At 39.5% G+C, this 13,831-nt stretch overlaps 1 protein-coding gene across 7 annotated transcripts in view; it reads left to right on the top strand.

Annotated features, from left to right (window-relative positions):
* VEPH1 (ventricular zone expressed PH domain containing 1) overlaps positions 1–13,831 on the top strand; it is a 254,978-nt gene that overhangs the window by 103,937 nt on the left and 137,210 nt on the right. The window lies entirely within an intron of this gene.

Genomic DNA, 13,831 nt, shown 5'->3' with positions numbered 1-13,831 from the left:
TGATTCTGCTGTTTAAAACGCCCCACAAGTGTAGCACTGAAGTGCTGTCTAGTGTTCCCAAGTATAAGAAGGCTGTGAGTTCTTATGGAGAACTGGAGAAAATATATGTGTTACAACAAGCTTCATCCAGGCACGAGTTACAGTACTGTTGGCTGTGAGTTCAATTTAAATGGATTAACAATATATATCAATGTGTCTTTAACACACATAAAACAAGGCTATGTACTCCTCAGTTGATGAAGATGTATGACCAGAGGCTTATGAGAACCTAATCCTGTATTTCCCTAGAAACAATACTTCTGTATTTGCTAGTTCAGTGTTCACACAGATGCACATACAGAGAGGGGGATATACAGGGATTTATCATCAAATCACCAACAATGTGAGTCTATGGAGCAGAATACTCTGAGCTGCAATAATTTCCCACCTTCTCACAAGCTGCCAAATAAGTGACCAACTGTCTCAATTTGCCCATATGCCCTTGATTAAGGGGTTTCCCAGGATGAGGGGAAATCCCAGGGCAAACTGGAAAGACTTAGTCCCCTACTCTGGAATTTCTCGAAGCCAAAGAATTATGGTGGGGTTGGGGCCCATACAGATCCTTCAGATCTTGCTCTGGAGCTAGTAATCCCACCATCATTAGGAAAGAGACTTATGAAATACATATACCTCAAGCCATTAAGCCCCCCTGGCCCCACTCATACTTCTAAGGGTTCATGAGCAAAACCTAAGGCCTCTCTGGCAACACTTTATTGAGAAAGCATTAACCATAAGTTCATTTGATTTACATTTCTAATGTCCCTGTGTCTCTTTGGTGTGTAGAGACTTCAGAGTTGAGCTGTGAAGAAATATAATGACTTAACCCAATAAAAAAGCAAAAATAGCAGATGCCCAAGAAATTAAATATTTCCATTCAGGCAGCTAAATACACTCTTTTCCATTATTTTCTGTACATTGACAAATGATAGAGGAGAGAAAGTGTGGACTTTAAGATTTAATCCACATTTCCTAAATCAATAAATCCTCAACTTCTCCGAGATTTGTGGCTCTGTAAAGAAGAGTGATTCTCAACCCTGTCTGCATATGAGAATTATCTGGGAGGTTTAAAAAAGTCCTATGCCTTGACTCCACCTATTATAATGAGATTAAATAAGAATGGGGGTGGGGTGTTACTGGGCATTAGAATTGTTCTAGAAGCTTCTCAGTTACTCTAATGTGAACCCTGAGCTAAGTAGCACTCACAGGGAAGATGGTGTTGAGGAGAGGTCTCGGGAAGCTTCTAGGTTCAGCAGAGAAGAGCACTATATCAACTGGTGATGCCTGCAGAGGGCGGAAGGCAGGGAAGCTTTCAGCACACAGGGCTGCACTACACACCGGAAGTGGAAACATTCAAACTCTGTAATCAGGCAGCTCTTGATTCTCTCTTGGCTCAGCTGTTAGGACTCTCTCACCTGTGTGACGTCGGTCAAGTGATTCACCCCTTTGTCATCAGTACTGTCACCCAATAGCCATTTTGCGAGATTTGTGGTGAGGATTGAGGAACCACATGCCAAGTACCTGGCACACGGTGAATGCTTAAGAAAGAGAAACTATCGTCATCATGACAGGCTCCCACATTCTCATTTTTGGCAGCTTTCTGAGCTGCATTCTGTGATCCTGACAAAGAATACCAGGGGAGCTTTATGAGGTGGGAGTAGAGTTATTTTAAAAACAAAATGAATAACACTGATAAAAATGAATGGTACAGCCAAGGCAATTTTGTAAGCACATAATCTAGTTCAGGGGTCAGCAAATGACTGCCTGTGGGCCAAATCTAATCATACCCGCTCATTTACTTATTGTCTGGAGCTGTTTTCCCTCCACAGAGATCATATGGCCCCTAAAGCTAGAAATATTTACTATCAGGTCCATTACAGAAAAAGTTTGCTGACCCTTGATTCTCGTTCATCAATTCTCAGTGTGGTTCCTGGACCCCTGAGACCCCATCAGGGGATCTGTGAGGTCAAAGTTATTTTCACAATAACACTCATACATCATTGGCCGTTTGCACTGTGTTGACGTTTGTGCTGGAAGGACAAGAACCATGGTGGGTAAAACCGCTAATGCCTCAGCACCCATGTAGGCAAGGGCACCAACAGGCTTTTTAAGTTCTTTAGCACCACACCTTCACAGGAAAAAGCAAACAAAAAGCCAGTTTCACTTAACTCAGGGTTTCTTAGCTTTGGCACTATTGACATTTTGAGCCAGATAATTCTTGGTGGCGGGGAGCTGTCCTGCCCGATGTATGATGTTTATCAACATCTCTTGGCTCCATCCACTACGGACTGGACTACCAGCCCTTCCTCCCATTCCCCAGGTTTGACAACCCAAAGTGCCGCCAGCCATGTTCTTTTTTGGTTTTTGTTTTGTTTTATTTTTAATTTGTCAGTTTAAACTTAATACATGTGACAATATAGGGCACATGGGAATAGATAAAACTCAGATCAACAAAAACTCTCTGGGGTCGCCTGTGATTTTTAACAGAGTAAGGAGATTCAGAAATCAAAAAATTTTAGATCTGCTGCTCTCTCTTGTATTCACGGTGCATTTACGATGTGTATATCACAAAATCAAGGACCATGTAACTGACGATAAACAAGATGTAGAAACAAAAAGTAGAAAAATATGTGTGTGAGTGGGTTGGGGTCTTTGGACAGGAGGGACTGTGGGTATCGCCAGCGAGTACACGGCTTTAGAGGCAGAGAAGGCGTGTGTGACCCTGAGCAAGTTAGTCTTCTGTTTGTGCCTTAGTTTCCTCCTTATAAAATGAAAGTGATCACAATACTCCTCTCAGAGTATTATTGGGAGGATTTCATTAATAAACACATTAAAAGTGTGCCAGATAGGCTTGGCACTTAGATTAAGTATACCCTGTGGGTCAGCTATTATTATTTTTATAATAAATAGTTTGTCAGAAGGGATGAAGTCAGGCCTGCAATTAAGGCATACAGGTGCTGCTGACCTTACCCCCAGAGGCATGACTGAAAACAGAAAAATTGAAGTCGCTGGCTCCCCAGAGACAAAATATCATGGAGTTGAGAAAGAAATCAGAATCTTCAAACCCCCTTCCTACCCTAACACCACACTCTCTAATCCAAAATCACATCTGTTACCCCTCTAAGGTACATGGACATTCTCCAAGGTTTCAAACAAACGATGTGAGGTTGGCTTGGTTTCATATGTTAGTTCCAGAGCAGTTACAATTTTTCTTGTTCCTGCACTGTGATTAATTTTCCCTTCAGCTCAATTTGGCTGTCAGAAGACCATCCAGAATTGTATTGGTTTCAGAAAATACCCACACAGTCCCTTTCACCTTTAGGAAGACGCATGCTTTAAAGAAAGGGCTTGCTAGGGACACCTGGATGGCTCCGTCAGTTAAGCATGTGCCTTTGGCTCTGTTCATGATCCCAGCTCTGAGTCAGGCTCCTTTCTCAGCAGGGAGTCTGCTTCTCCCTCTGCCTGCTGCCTCCCACCCCCTGGTTTGTGCTCCATCTTTTTCTCTCTCTGACAAATAAATAAATAAAATCTTTAAAAAAAAATAAAAGGCTTGCTAATTTTTATAGTCATAAGAATCCTTAATAAAACCATAAGGACACTTCTTGGATAAGCAAATGAAATGTTTGCGCCATGGTTTTAAAAAGTGCTGAAGAAGAATCTGATTCTGAAGGTGAAGAGAGAAGTTACTTGAAATTTGAAATTACATTCTCTGTAGTAAAGTGCCCCACGTGCCGAATCATATCTTCCTAACCTCCCTGTATCGAGCACAAGTGTTACTGTAGTTATTTTCTGTGGCTACTGAGAATGTTGGGTTTAGATTCTAAAATTCAGTTAAATCCAAATGTCACCTTCTTTATGAGATCTAACCGCCTTACACTATTTTTTTAATTTTATTTTTGCAGTGTTCCAAGATTCATTGTTTATGCACCACACCCAGAGCCCTCCTCCACCAGGCTCACCTATCCCATCATCCCCCTCCCTTCCAAAACCTTCAGTTTGTTTCTCAGAGTCCACAGTCTCTCATGGTTCATCTCCCCCTCTGATTTCCCCCAATTCACTTTTCCTTTCCTTCTCCTAGTGTCCTCCATGTTATTCCTTATTCTGCGTGAGTAAGTGAAACCATGTGATAATTGACTCTCTCTGCTTGACTTACTTCACTCAGCAAAATCTCCTCCATCCCATCCATGTTGATACAAAAGTTGGATATTCATCCTCTCCAATGGAGGTGTAATATTCCATTGTATATATGGACCATATCTTCTTACACTATTTAACATTGACTCCCCTCCCTGCAACTCCCCATCCTGCTTCATTTTTCTTTGGCGCGTATTTCTTTTTCCAACACATGATATATTTTACATAAGTATTTTGTTTATTGTCTGCTTGCCTCATTGTGATGGCAGGGGTTTTTATCCCTTTCCTTCAGTAATGTTTTCCTAGCTCCTGAAACTAAGCCTGACACACGGTAGGGACCCCCAAATTCAGGTTTTGCCTTTAAATGGGGAGTGGAAAATGTCCCTGTGATGCGTTGCATACTGTGAATTCACATATGGAGACCTTGCGTGAATGAAAGCATCTATGTTTTGCAAAATAACCTATTAGACTCAAGAGCATTCAACTGTCACTCTGCAACCTGGCAATTGTATGAGCCAAGGTATCAAATGAGCTGTCAGGAACTTGTTCCAACAGCCTCTACTTTTTAGTCATCTAACATTCTTATCCTTTAATGAATAAATGTCTCTTCATTAGATGTCCGGCTCATGAAATCTTCCCATACACCCAGACAGAGCACTGTGACTTACTGGCTCTCAAGAAATAATTACTAAGGGATTGATTGGCAGCTGTACTCCACATCCCCAAGAGATGTGTTCCAGTACAGTTGTACAAGAAATCCTCGAAAACCTAATTAAGTATTAAAGACTAGGGAACTTAACTACTTAAATCTGTTCTGTAATAAATACTTCTTGTAAAGCACAAAATTCCTTTGCAACTATATATTTTATTTATAAAGTCATATTTTGGCATATAGGTTTTGCTTAAATGAGTGAAACAAGACTTATACACTGGGTGTAGGCTCTACAGGCTCAATTCTGTGCCAGGCTGATGATTGATGTTGAGAAAGAGCCCCTTTAGGAGACCTGACTGGTATATACAACCATTAGTGAATTATAAATGGAAGGGGGAATTGCAAGTCCCTCCAAGGCAGAGTCCACCTCTTCACCTTTGTCATCTAGAATCTAGCACAGGCATATTTTAAGCATGCAATATCTACCTGGTGATTAAATTAAACATGAATACACAAATAATCAAATGCAATCAAGTACTAATGAGATTTTTTTAAAAGCCTATAACGCAGTGAAAATTCAAACAGAAAAGGTCACTAGGAATGGCTTCATGGAGGAGATAGGGTAGAAGTTATGTCTGGAAAGAAATTAAGGCTTAAGTGCTGGAAAAAAAGGGTAGAAGGGAATATCAAGATAGAAAAGTAATTTAGACCTATACACCCATCACTCAAAAGGATTTTGAACATCAATTTCCAGCATATGTTTATTTATAATTATATATATTTTCTACTAGAGTAACATAATAAACAGTTTAATACATTTAAAAAAGGATTTTATTTTTATTTATTTATTTATTTTTTTAAAGATTTTATTTATTTATTTGACAGACAGAGATCACATGTAGGCAGAGGCCAGCAGAGAGAGAGAGAGAGAGGAGGAAGCAGGCTCTCCACTGAGCAGAGAGCCCGATTCGGGGCTCGATCCCAGGACCTTGAGATCATGACCTGAGCCGAAGGCAGAGGCTTTAACCCACTGAGCCACCCAGGTGCCCCCCAAAAAAAGGATTTTAAAGGAGGAATTAAAGATGAAATAAACCATAATAAACCATATATTTAAAATTATCTTTATTAATTATATATCATCATTTATATTGGGTACAAATATATGGTTCAACTATCCTTTGATAATTTTGAATTTCTTGGCTAACTTCCATTCATGTTGGATTAATCATGGTACCTCATGGTTCAGGAAGAGATAGATATAGGAGACCTATCAGCTAAGACATTCTGCTTGTTTCATACTCATGCCTGCATTATTCATATTGTCTTTCATCTTCTGTTTCTCTAAAGGAACTTATTTTACTCACTTGTGAGCATTAACTTGATTACAGGTAGATAATATGATCTGGTCACTTGACCAGGCACATAGAATTCATAACATGTTGAAAGATGCTTAAAATGAATAAATGAGTGAAAATACCCTGGGGAGGGGAGGTAAATGTTGCACACCATGGCACCACCTGACAGAAGGATGGATCAAGTGTGCCACTGATCAGCCTCCCCCTTGCAGGCAATTAATGAATCACAGACATGGACACTGCCCTGAGGAGGACAAAAAGTTGGGAAGAGTAGATGCATGGAGTAAGGTCTTCAGTGGTAGTCAAGAGGTTTGACTTGACAAGATAGGCAAATGAGTCTACTGATGTATTTTTAAATTATTTTTATTAACATATAATGTATTATTTGCCCCAGGGGTACAGGTCTGTGAATCATCAGGTGTATATATTTCACAGCACTCACCACAGCATATACCTTCCCCAATGTCCATAACCTAACCACCCTATCCCCTTACCCCCCAGCAACCCTCAGTTTGTTTTGTGAGATTAAGAGTCTCATGGCTTATCTCCCTCCCAATTCCATCTTGTTTCATTTTTTCCTTCCCTACCCCCACAATCCCCTGCCCTGGCTCTCAAAATCCTCATATCAGAGAGATCATATAATACTTGCATTTCTCTGATTGACTTACTTCACTCAGCATATTACCCTCTAGTTCCATCCACATCATTGCAAATAGCAAGATTTCATTTCTTTTTTTTTTTTTTTAAGATTTTATTTATTTATTTGTCATAGAGAGAGAAGCGAGAGTGAGCACAGGCAGACAGAGTGGCAGGCAGAGGCAGAGGGAGAAGCAGGCTCCCTGCCAAGCAAGGAGCCCGATGTGGGACTCGATCCCAGGACGCTGGGATCATGACCTGAGCCGAAGGCAGCTGCTTAACCAACTGAGCCACCCAGGCGTCCCAAGATTTCATTTCTTTTGATGGCTGCATAGTATTCTGTTTTGTGTGTGTGTGTGTGTGTGTGTGTGTGTGTGTGTGTGTGTGCATACACACACCATATCTTCTTTAGCCAGTTATCTGTTGATAGACATCTAGGTTCTTCCCATAGTTTGGCTATTGTGAACATTGCTGCTATAAACATTTGGGTGCACGTGCTCCTTTGGATCACTATATTTGTATCTTTAGGGTAAATACCCAGTAGTGTGATTGCTGGGTCATAGGGTAGTTCTATTTTCAACTCTTTGAGGAACCTCCATGCTGTTTTCCAGAGTGGTTGCACCAGCTTTCATTCCCACCAACAGTGTAGGAGGGTTCCCCTTTCTCCACATCCTTGCCAACATCTGTCATTTCCTGACTTGTCAATTTTAGCCATTCTGACTGGTGTGAGGTGGTATCTCATTGTGGTTTTGATTTGTATTTCCCTGATGCTGAGTGATGTGGAGCATTTTTTCATGTGTCTGTTGGCCACTGGATGTCTTCTTTGCAGAAATGTCTGTTCATGTCTTCTTCCCATTTCTTGATTTGGGTATTGAGTTTGGTAAGTTCTTTATAGATTTTCAATACTGGCCCTTTATCTGATATGTTATTTGCAAATGTCTTCTCCCATTCTGTCAGTTGTCTTTTGGTTTTGTTGACTGTTTCCTTTGCTGTGCAAAAGCTTTTGATCTTGATGAAGTCCCAATAGTTCATTTTTGCCCTTGCTTCCCTTGTCTTTGGCGATGTTTTTAGGAAGAAGTTGCTGTGGCTGAGGTCGAAGAGGTTGCTATCTGTGTTCTCCTCAAGGATTTTGATGGATTCCTGTCTCACATTGAGGTCTTTCATCCATTTTGACTCTGTTTTTGTGTGTGGTGTTAAGGAAATGGTTCAGTTTCATTTTTCTGCATGTGGCTGTCCAACTTTCCCAACACAATTTGTTGAAGAGACTGTCCTTTTTCCATTGGACATTCTTTCCTGCTTTGTTAAATATTAGTTGACCATAGAGTTGAGGGTCTATTTCTGGGCTTTCTATTCTGTTCCATTGATCTATGTGTCTGTTTTTGTGCCAGTACCATACTGCCTTGATGATGACAGCTTTGTAATAGAGCTTGAAGTCTGGAATTATGATGCCACCAACTTTGGCTTTCTTTTTCAACTATCCTCTGGCTATTTATGGGTCTTTTCTGGTTCCAAATAAATTTTAGGATTATTTGTTCTGTTTCTTTGAAAAAAATTGATGGTATTTTGGGAGGGATTGCATTAAATGTGCAGATTGCTTTTAGACATTTTCACAATATTTGTTCTTCCAATCCATGAGCATGTAACATTTTTCCATTTCTTTGTGTCTTCCTCAATTTCTTTCATGAGTACTTTATAGTTTTTGGAGTACAGATTCTTTGCCTCTTTGATTAGGTTTATTCCTAGGTATCTTATGGTTTTTGGTGCAATTGTAAATGGGATCGACTTCTTAATTTCGCTTTGTTCTCCCTTGCTCTTGGTGTTTAGAAATGCAACTGATTTCTGTGCATTAATTTTATATCCTGACACTTTATTGAATTCCTGTATGAGTTAATAGCAGTTTTGGAGTGGAGTCTTTTGGGTTTTCCACATAAAGTATCATATCTTCTGCAAAGAGTGAGAGTTTGACTTCTTCTTTGCTGATTCATATGCCTTTAATTTCCTTTTGTTGTCTGATTGCCAAGGCTAGGAATTTTTTAGTACTATGTTGAATAACAGTGGTGATAGTGGACATTGCTGCCGTGTTCCTGACCTTAGGGGAAAAACTTGCAGTTTTCCCCCATTGAGAATGATATTCACTGTGGGTTTTTCATAGATGGCTTTGATAATATTGGGTATGTATCCTCTGTCCCTACACTTTGAAGAGTTTTGATCAAGAAAGGATGCTGTAGGGGCACCTGGGTGGCTCAGTGGATTAAAGCCTCTGCCTTCGGCTCAGGTCATGGTCCCAGGGTCCTGGGATCGAGCCCCACATCGGGCTCTCTGCTTGATGGAGAGCCTGCTTCCTCCTCTCTCTCTGCCTATCTCCTCTGCCTACTTGTAATCTCTGTCTGTCAAATAAATAAATAAAAATCTTAAAAAAAAAAAAAAGAAAGGATGCTGTACTTTGCCAAATGTTTTTTCAGCATCTATGGAGAGTATCATATGGTTCTTGTTCTTTCTTTTATTAATGTATTGTATCACATTGATTTGTGGATGTTGAACCAACCTTGTAGCCCAGGAATAAATCCCACTTGGTCGTGGTGAATAATCCTGTTAATGTACTGTTGGATCCTATTGGCTAGTATTTTGGTGAGAATTTTTGCATCCGTGTTCACCAAGAATATTGGTCTGTAATTCTCCTTTTTGATGGGGTCTTTGTCTGGTTTGGGATGAAGGTAATGCTGGCCTCGTAAAATGAATTTGGAAGTTTTCCTTCCGTTTCTATTTTTTTTTTAAACAGTTTCAAGAGAATAGGAATTAATTCTTCTTTAAATGTTTGGTAGAATTTCCCTGGGAACCCATCAGGCCCTGGGCTCTTATTTGTTGGGAGATTTTTGATGACTGCTTCAATCTTCTTACTGGTTATGGGTCTGTTCAGTTTTTCTATTTCTTCTTGGTTCAGTTTTGGTAGTTTATATGTCTCTAGGAATGCATCCATTTCTTCCAGATTGTCAAATTTGCTGGCACATAGTTGTTCATGATATGTTCTTATAATTGTTTGTATTTCTTTGGTGCTGGTTGTGAGCTCTCCTCTTTCATTCATGGTTTTATTAATTTGGGTCCTTTCTCTTTTCTTATTGATAAGTCTGGCCAGGGGTTTATCAACCTTATTAGTTCTTTCAAGGAACCAGCTCCTAGTTTCGTTGATTTGTTCTACTGTTCTTTTGGTTCATTGATTTCTGCGCTGATCTTTATTATTTCTCTTCTCTTGCTGGGTTTAGGCTTTCTTTGTTGTTCTTTCTCCAGCTCCTTTAGGTGTAGGACTAACTTGTGTACTTGAGACCTTTCTTTTTTCTTGAGAAAAGCTTGTATCACTATATACTTTTCTCTCAGAACCACCTTTTCTGTACCCCACATATTTTGAACAGTTGTATTTTCATTTTCATTTGTTTCCATGAATTTTTAAATTCTTCTTTAATTTCCTGGTTGACCCATTCATTCTTTAGTAGAAAACTCTTTAGCTTCCATGTATTTGAGTTCTTGCCAACTTTCTTATGATTGAGTTCTAGCTTAAGAGCATTGTGGTCTGAAAATATGCAGAGAATGATCCCAATCTTTTGGTACTGGTTGAGACTTGATTTGTGACCCAGGATGTGATCTATTCTGGAGAATGTTCTATGTGTACTAGAGAAGAATGTGTATTCTGTTGCTTTGGGATGGAATGTTCTGAATATATCTGTGATGTCCATCTGGTCAAGTGTGTCATCTAAAGCCTTTATTTCCTTGTTGATCTTTTGCTTAGATGATCTGTCCATTTCAGTGAGGGTGGTGTTAAAGTCCCCTATTATTATTGTATTATTGTTGATGTGTTTCTTTGATTTTGTTGCTGATTGGTTTATATAATTGGCTGGTCCCATGTTAGGGGCATAGATATTTAAAATTGTTAGATCTTCTTGTTGGTCAGACCCTTTAAGTATGATATGGTATCCTTCCTTATCTCTTATTATAGTCTTGGTTTAAAATCTAATTTATCTGATATAAGGATTGCCCCCTGCCAGCCTTCTTTTGATGTCCATTAATGGTAATCTTGTAGACAGCCTATCAGTGGATCTTGTTTTTTTTTATCCATTCTGATACCCTGTGTCTTTTGATTGGGACATTTAGCCCGTTTACATTCAGGGTAACTATTGAAAGATATGAATTTAGTGCCATTATATTGCCTGTAAGATGACTGTTACTGTGTATTGTCTCTGTTCCTTTCTGTTCTATTACTTTTAGGATCTCTCTTTGCTTAGAGGACTCCTTTCAATATTTCCTGTAGGGCTGGTTTGGTGTTTGCAAATTCTTTTAATTTTTGTTTGTCCTGGAAGCTTTTTATCTCTCCTTCTATTTTCAGTGACAACCTAGCTGGATATAGTATTTTTGGCTGCATATTTGTCTCATTTATTGCTCTGAATGTATCATACTAGTCCTTTCTGGCCTATCAGGTCTTGGTAGATAAGTCTGTTGCCAATGTAGTATTTCTACTGGTGTATGTTTCAGAACTCTTGTCCTGAACTGCTTTCAGGATTTTCTCTTTGTCACTAAGACTTCTAAGTTTTACTACTAGATGACAGAGTGTGGACCTATTTTTATTGATCTTGAGGGGGGGTTCTCTGTGCCTCCTGGATTTTGATGCTTGTTCCCTTTGCCATATTAGAGAAATTATCTACTATAATTCAGTCCAATATACCTTCTGCCCCCCTCTCTCTTTTGTCTTTTTCTGTGATCCCAATTATTCTAATAGTGTTTTGTCTTATGGTATCACTTATCTCTTGAATTCTGCCCTTGTGGTCCAGTAGTTGTTTGTCTCTCTCTTGCTCAGCTTCTTTATTCTCTGTCATTTGGTCTTCTATATCACTAATTCTCTCTTCTGCCTCAGTCATCCTAGCAGTAAGAGCCTCCATTTTTTATTGTACCTCATTAATAGCTTTTTTGATTTTAGCTTGGTTAGATTTTAGTTCTTTTATTTCTCCAGAAAGGGATTGTATTTCTCCAGAAAGGGATTCTCTAATATCTTCCATGTATATATATGTATATATAACTGGTGAATAGAACAGAGCCACCCACTTGTTCTGGGGTGTATTCTGGTCTCTTAGAAGAAACTACCTCCCAAAATTTTAAAGAAAGAAAACATATATATACAAAAATAATGGTAAACATAATGAATAGATGGAATATGACTATGAAGATGAAAATTTAAAAAGATTCTAAAAAGGAATTGATAAGATAATTTGGTTGGAAAAGAAAAAAAAAAGGAGAATGTGATCAAACTGGAGACTACAACAAAGCCATGTGCTACATTTAGGGTGTATTTTGATCTATTAGAAGAAATTGTACCCCAAAATTTTAAAGAAAGAAACGTATATGTGTACAAAAAAAGTAAGGTTAAATACAATGAAAGGATAAAATATGACTATAACAATGAAAATTTAAAAAGATTTTTTAAAGGTATTGATAAGATAAAATAGTTAAAAAATGTTAAAAGAAGAAAGAGGAAAAGTTAAAAATGTAGAATAAGAAAAAAATAAAATAAAATAAATTTAATCGCAAGACTAAAGGATCATGTGGGAAAAAGCCATGAATTCCATGCATTGCTTTCCCCTAGCTCTCCAGTTCAGCTGTTCTCCTTGATTAGTGAGCTTGGTCTTGGCTGGATGTTCTTGCTGATCTTCTGGGGAAGGGGCCTGTTGCAGTGAGTATCAATTATCTTTGTCTGAGGCCGAACTGCACTGCCCTTGCTGGGAGCCAGGCAAAGTAATCTGCTTGGGTTTGTTCTTGGGAGCTTTTGTTTCCTAAACACTTTCCATAGAGCCCTGGAGGATGGGAATGTAGATGGCGGCCTCCCAGTCTCTGGTCCAGAGGAGCCAAGAGCTTGGGGCCCCACTTCTCAGTGTGCCCTCAGAGAAAAGCTGTCAGACTTTCCCATCTCACTGGTCTCCGGCCACATTCCAAGCTCATCCATCCTGTGACTGAGCATTTCTGTCTCTGGCGCATGGCCTCTTTTGGAGTCTTCAAACCCAGCAGATTCCTGCTGCGCATTCCTGCACCACTCCTCCTGGAGGAGGAAGGAGGTGTCTCTCTGGATCTGCCACTTGTGGGGTCCCTGCTCGAAGAGCAGCAGCCCAAATGTGCCTCGGATCATGGTTTAAGATTACCATGAGCTGAGAGCTCACTCCTCGGCTCTCTCTCTATAACCAGCTTCCCCACTCCAATACCTGGCAGCTCTGTCACACTCATACACCCCTGGTCTTTCTGTGATCCCATGGGACCTGAGACCACACTGTCCCCATGAGGGCTCCATCCCCACTTAGCCTCTAGAGTGATGTCCAGAGGAGCAGACTTCAAAAAGTTCTGATATTATGCTCTACTGCTTCACCACTTGCTGGGAGCCAGCCCCTCTGCCACCATGGTCTATCTTCCTGTTGGTTCAGATTCACTTCTCCGCATGTCCAACCTTTCAGAAAGTGGTTGATTTTCTGTTCCTAGAATTGCTGCTCTTCTTCTCTTTAATCTCCTGTTGAGTTTGTAGGTGTTCAGAATGGTTTGATAAATATCTAGCTGAACTACTGGGACATAATGATATTTCAGTCTCCTAATCCTCTGCCATCTTGCTTCCTCTCCCCTTTTGATGTATTTTTAAGAAAGGAATAACATTTGTTACTCTTCATCAGGAAAAAGGTTAAAATCTCAAAGAAGCCAATTCAGAGGCACTGTGAATGAGACATTATTTAGCTTTAGCTAGCTCTCTCAGCTCCCCGTAGAATCGTCATCTGCTAGTCAGGGAACTGTGTTTTTCTTTTAAAATATAGATTTTTTTTTTCATTGTTCATTTTTTTTCATTGTTTTTTTTTCATTTGTTTTCATTGTTCTTTAGTTCCCCTCTAGCCTTAACTGATGTATAATTGACTAATTGCAAGATATTTAATAAGTACAATGTGATGACTTGATATACATATTCATTATGAGATGATTCCCCCATATAGAATCAATTGATGCA

Source organism: Lutra lutra, chromosome 1 (assembly GCF_902655055.1).
Source record: "Lutra lutra chromosome 1, mLutLut1.2, whole genome shotgun sequence".
Taxonomy (NCBI): Eukaryota; Metazoa; Chordata; class Mammalia; order Carnivora; family Mustelidae; genus Lutra; species Lutra lutra.
Note: the sequence above shows the minus strand (reverse complement) of the source record. Positions and strands in the feature narration are given on the sequence as shown.